The following is a 6424-nucleotide window of genomic DNA, read 5'->3' as shown; positions in this document are numbered from 1 at the left end:
AATTAATTTTAATTTTAATTTATTTTTTAAATGTATTTATTTAGTTAAAATTGTATTTATTTATTTATTTTTAATAATTTTTATTATTTTATTTTTACAATGTGTTTATTTATTTTTATTAATTTATTTTTATTTTATTATTTTATTTTTACAATTTATTTTATTTAATAATTTTTTTATTTAATCTATTTTATTTTTTATATGTATTTATTTAGTTTTTGTATTTATTTTATTTATTTATTTTATTTATTATTTTTAATTAATTTGTTTTTGTTTATTTTTTTACAATTAATTAAAGTTTTTACATATTTTTTATTTATATATATATATATATATATATATATATATATATATATATATATATATATATATATATATACATATATATATATATATATATATATATATATATATATATATATATATATATATATACATATATATATATATATATATATATATATATATATATATATATATATATATATATATATTTTTTTTTTTTTTTTTTTTTTTTTTAGATTTAGGTTTACTTTCTTTAGGGTCTTTTGCTTGGTGATTCTACAGGTGGGCGAGTTAAGACAGATTTGCTGAGGCTGGAGAACAAAGTTAATTTGATCCAGCCACACTGAGAATTCCAGAAAATGTAGCCTATATGTACCTTACACCAGCACCAAAACCTGCTCTCCTTAATGAGGTGAGACATGTATCTTTATGTGCCTTTCCTCCTGGTTATGAACAACAGTAGTTCTTTGGGTGCCTTTGATGTTTTACTGTATGAAAGGAAACTTAAAATGCAAGCACAAAAATATGTATGAACTCCTATGGCTACTGTAGATATGTTGTGACATGAAAAAATACAGTTATGAATGCTTTTATTTGATGAAATCAGAACTCTTACTGACATTTATGCTTTTAAAATGAGGAGGTTGAGTATGTTTTGAAAGATTTTACATGCACAGTAATTCTCTGAGCTGAAAAGTCATTAAGGCGAGATGAAAAACCAGCAGAAATAAAGATAAAGATTTAAAGATAAAAAAGCTGACTTACTTTGAAATGATGAGAAGGCTTTACTGATTATGTGCTTGTCTATGTAAATTAGACATTAAATATATAAAAATCATATAAAATCACCAATATGGGGCGACGCAGTGGTGCAGTGGGCTTGCCTCACAGCAAGAAAGTTGCTGGGTTGCTGGTTCGATCCTCAGCTCAGTTGGCATTTCTGTGTGGAGTTTGCATGTTCTCCCTGCGTTCGTGTGGGTTTCCTCCGGGTGCTCCGGTTTCCCCCACAGCCCAAAGACGTGTGGCCCAGGTGAATTGGGTAGGCTAAATTGTTCGTAGTGTATGAGTGTATGTTTCCCAGAGATGGGTTGCGGCTGGAAGGGCATCCGCTGCGTAAAAACTTGCTGGATAAAAATCCCCAGTATCTTCCTTTATTCCTTCCTTTGTTTGTTTGTTATTTCATTTAATCGTTCCTTCACTTGTTCTTTCGTTCGTTAGTTCCTTCATTCCTTTGTTCATTCATTCCTCCCTTCATTTATTCTTTCCTTTCTTTCTTCGTTCTTTTGTTTGTTCTTGTTCCTTCCTTTATTCTTTCCTTCCCTTCTTTGTTCTATCATTCCTTTCTTCTTTCCACCATTCCTTCATTTGTTTCTGCTTTTACTCCTTCATTTCTTCCTTCCATCCTTCCCACCTTCCCTTGTTCCATCGTTCCTTTCTTCATTCCTTCATTTGTTCCTTCGTTCCTTTCTTCATTCAGTTCTCAATCTGTTCCTTTCTTTGTCCCTTCTATCCTTCATTCCTTCTTTTCTTTGTTCTTTCCTTCGCTCATTCCTTTGTTCCTTCCTTCTTTTCTTCATTCCTTCGTTCATTCTGTTATCCCTTCCTTTCGTTGATTCTTTACTTCATTCTTTCCTTCCAATCTTTGTTCCATCATTCCTTTCTTTTTTCCAACATTCCATCATTCCTTCATTTGTTCTTTTCTTTGCTTCCTTTCTACCTTCCTTCCTTCTTTCCATCTTTCATTTCTTCCTTCTTACCTTTCTTTGTTCCGTCGTTCATTTCTTCTTTCCATCATTCCTTCATTTGTTCCTGCTCTCATTCCCTCATTCTTTCTTCTTACTTTCCTGTTCCATCATTCCCTTCTCCTTTCTATCATTCTATCATTCCTTTATTTGTTCCTTTGTTCATTCGTTCCTTCCTTTCTTCATTTGGTTCTTCAGACGTTCCTTTCTTAGTTCTCTACATTCTTCATTCCTTCTTTGCTTTGTTCCTTCCTTCCTCCATTCCTTTGTTCCTTCTTTCCTTTGTTCCTTCATTCCTTTCTTTGTTTGGCTCTTCATTCATTTCTTTCTCTTCCTTCATTCTTTTTTTCATTCCTTTGTTTTTTCCTTTGTTTGTACCTTCCTTTCTTTCTTCATTCCTTCCTTCCTTCCTTCCATCCTTCCTTCCTTCCTTTGTTCGTTCGTTCGTTCGTTCATTCATTCATTCATTTAAAAAATAATTCCTCCCTTCTTTCCTATCTTCTTTCTTTCCTTTTTTCCTTAGGTTGTTTCTTCCTTAGTTCCTTCCTTCCTTCATTTGTTCCTTCCTTTGTTCCTTCCATCCTTCCATACTTCTTTACTTCCTTCCCTCCTTCCTTAATTTATTAATTTGTTCCTTCCTTTGTTCGTTCTTTCGTTTGTACCTTCATTCCTTTCTTCCTGCGTTTCTACCTTCCTTTGTTTGTTCCTTCATTTCTACCTTTCTTTCTTCCATCCTTCCTTCCTTCCTTCATTCATTAATTTGTTTCTTCCTTCCTTCCATCATTCCTTCCTTCCTTCCTTCCTTCCATCCTTCCTTCCTTCCTTCCTTCCTTCCTTCCTTCCTTCCTTCCTTCCATCCTTCCTTTCTTTCTTTCTTTCTTTCTTCCTTCCTTCCTTCATTTTTTCCTTCCTTTGTTCGTTCTTTCATTTGTTCCTTCTTTCCTTCTTTTCTTTCTTCCATCCATTTATCCATCCATCCATCCATCCATCCATCCATCCTTCCTTCTTTCCTTGCTTCCTTCCTTGCTTCCTTCCTTCCTTCCTTCCTTCCTTCCTTCCTTCCTTCCTTCCTTCCTTCATTCATTCATTTAAAAAAAATCTTAAAGAGTTCTTTGAAATTATAATTGAAAACAAACAACAAACAAATACAAAGATCTACATGTATTGTGGTGCAGAAAAAGCTTTTCTTTAACACCCATTTCCCTAATGGTGCCATTATATTGTCCCTTTGCCAACTTATCCTGTCTGTTTCTTCCCCAGTTTACATTAAAACAGACGCTGGGTTCACTCAGTACTCATAAAAATCCCCAAAGACAAAATTAAAAATTCATTAAGTCACATTTAAATTCTGTGTGTTTCTATAACTTTGTTAATAAAAATGTTTACAAATAAAGACAATGGCCTTATTCTGCTTTCCTCAACATCAGAGATTAACGTTGAGTAGCCGATAATAAAGAGTCCTGCTGTTACAAATCAAGGGTACAAATCAAATGTTTTGTGCTAATGGAAAAAAATGAATTTCAAAGCCACATGCATTGCCACAAAAGCCACAAATTGAGCCTTTGGATTTATTATATAGGCTAAGTTTTATTGTAGTCACGTAAAGGCTGTTTACAATATGTGTAAATTCCATTGAGCTCCCTTGCATCTTTGTTAGGTTCTTTTGAACTTAACGAGACCCTTGCAGTTATCTTCAGCATTTATGTTTGAGCGAATGAATGAAACAAAGAACAATCCCACATAAACACCAAATCTGTTCAATCTAATTAAACTCTTTTCCCAAACTTGTGTTCAATTGTTTCAAAGTAAATCAGCTGCAAGACAAAATAAAATAATATAAAACAAGAATAAATTGATTTGATTTGATTATTTCTAAATTTCCTAATATTTTATTTAACTTATTTCTTTTAGTTTGGCTGGAATTAAAAAATAAAACTGCTAAAGTAATTTTATTGTTTGGCAACAGAACAAATAACCTTTGCCCAAAGACTTGCCTAAATAACTAATTGTTTAATTAATTAGAAAAGCCTTTAAATTGCACTTTAAACTAAATACTGTGCTTCAAAATAGTACTGTCATTACATTTTAGTACATCATTCCAAAATAGTAATTACTGTCCTCACAGCAAAAACAAAAGTAAATAGATATATTATTAAAAATCTTGGCACTTTGAAAAAATATATATATGTACACATTTTTTTCATTTGTTTTTAAAATTATATTTAATGATAATACATGGCTAATAATTTTGTTTATAACTCTATCTTAATTTTAAACCATTAGAATTATAGGATATCATACACTTCCTGACAAACAAATAATAACTTGACTTCAAGTTTATCATTTGGTAAAGCGTCTGCAGGTTGATTTTCGTCTGTTGAACTGCATCCTAATTATCCCAAATACTGCAGAAGACCTACTGGAACCCACATGGACCCAAGATTCTCACGGAAGTTTGGAGATGGAAAAATCATTGTTTGGGGTTACATTCAGTATGGGGGCATGCAAGATATCTGCAGAGTTGATTTTCAGCATCAACAGCCCAAGTTAGACATTTGTGCTGCCCATTACATTACAAACCACAGGAGAGGGCCAATTCTTCAGCAAGATAGTGCTCCTTCTCATACGTCAGCCTCCATATCAAAGTTCCTGAAAGAAAAGAAGGTCAAGGTGCTCAAGGATTGATCAACATAGTTGCAGGCATAAACATTATTGAGCATGTCTTAGTTAAGATGCTTTCTTTGCCATTCCAGAGTTATTAATAAGTTGTTTGAGTCACTGCAGAGATGTATGGATGCAGTCCTCCAAGCTCATGGGGGTCATACACAATATTAATTATTTTCCACTGCAGCATGACTACTGTATATTCTACACTGTACATTAAGTCTGCTAAGTGACAAGACTTTTGTCTAAGCAAAGTCAGACTTTACTGTCCTAATTAAATAATTAAAATCAAGGCATGATCATACTTTATTTTGGTAAAATAAGCGTAATCTAGAGACCTTTGCCTTTCATTTAAGCCACTTCTGACACTCAACAATCAACTAGAAGTCAAGTTATTATGTTGTTCCTACATCTTGGATAGGCGACAGGACTTTTGTAAGGTAGTGCATTTATAACTATCATTTGATATATTTTGATATATGGCCACATATCACATATCTGTATTCACCATAACAGAAGCACTTCATAATTATTCTTTATATGTTTAGCACATATTTCACACAAACAGCCTTAGACTGACCCACTGTCAATAAATGGGTCAAGGTAACTGCACTTATTATTACTTCTTTCATTTTAAATCCTCTCATCTTTGCCATGATTTTAATTTCTTGTCTTTCATTTTTATACGTCTGCTCCTTATTAATTTTCCTCCCCCGTTCTCATATCCTACATATATCTCTTCATGCTTTCATTTTCTCACTACGGCAGCTGGCTGCCCTCCAGGCCATAAAAAAAAGCTCATAGAGCAGACCTTCATCTCCAAACCTCACATCAGTCAAGCTGTGGGCCTTTCTGCCGCCCTGCAGACTGCATGAGCAATAACTAACTTTATTGGGGATCACGTTAATCCTATTGATGGTGAATTAGCTGTGAGCTATTAATATTTATTGCTTGCAGATGTGGGAAATGAAGGAATCTGTCTGCTGTTAAGAAGCTTGATTTAGCGGCTGTCGACTTTTCTGACAGAGCCCAAAGTATGATTTGGGATTTGATATGATTGTGGCATGCCTTTAAATGTGTGTTTTAAGTTGTGCTGTTTAATAGAGGAGAAAATTACGTTATGTTTCTGTCTCTAGTTTGTCAGCAGCGCATTAATACTTAATTTATATAGAGCTGACAAAGAAACTTCACACTAATATCAATGTTTCTGACATCTCTTGTAAGAAAAGAAGTGCTGTAGTATGCTTTTTAACGTGTATATATTGCAGATAATGTACTCTAAAAAATACATTTGAGTGTAAATTAGATGTATTTTATTTGTAATTTATTTGAAATGTTTCAGTTTAAATTTATATTAAATGCAATAGTTGAACTGATCACATCTTTTAACTGATTAAACATTGCAATATATACTTTCATAATTCCATCTTTGAAATATGGTTAAAGTGTGCAATTAATGTACTGATAAGCAGTTAGAATATACTTTAATGTTGGTTAATTATTTATTTAAATGTGAATTAAATGTAATGTTTTCTAAAAACATGAGCATATTAATGGCCTGTTTCCACTGAGTGGTACGGTATGGTTCGGTACATTTTTATGGCCATTTCCACTGTCAAAAGGCGTACCAAACTGTACCGCACCACTTTTTCGGCACCCTTTGCAAAGCGTACCAACTGGCCCAAAGGGTACCATAAGGCGGAGCTAGACACGCAGCTGAACGCTATAGGTTT

The sequence above is a fragment of the Danio rerio genome, chromosome 11 (assembly GCF_052040795.2).
Source record: "Danio rerio strain M-AB ecotype USA chromosome 11, GRCz13ab, whole genome shotgun sequence".
In the NCBI taxonomy this organism is placed as follows: Eukaryota; Metazoa; Chordata; class Actinopteri; order Cypriniformes; family Danionidae; genus Danio; species Danio rerio.
The sequence above is the reverse complement of the archived record's forward strand: the minus strand, read 5'-3'. Positions refer to the sequence as shown.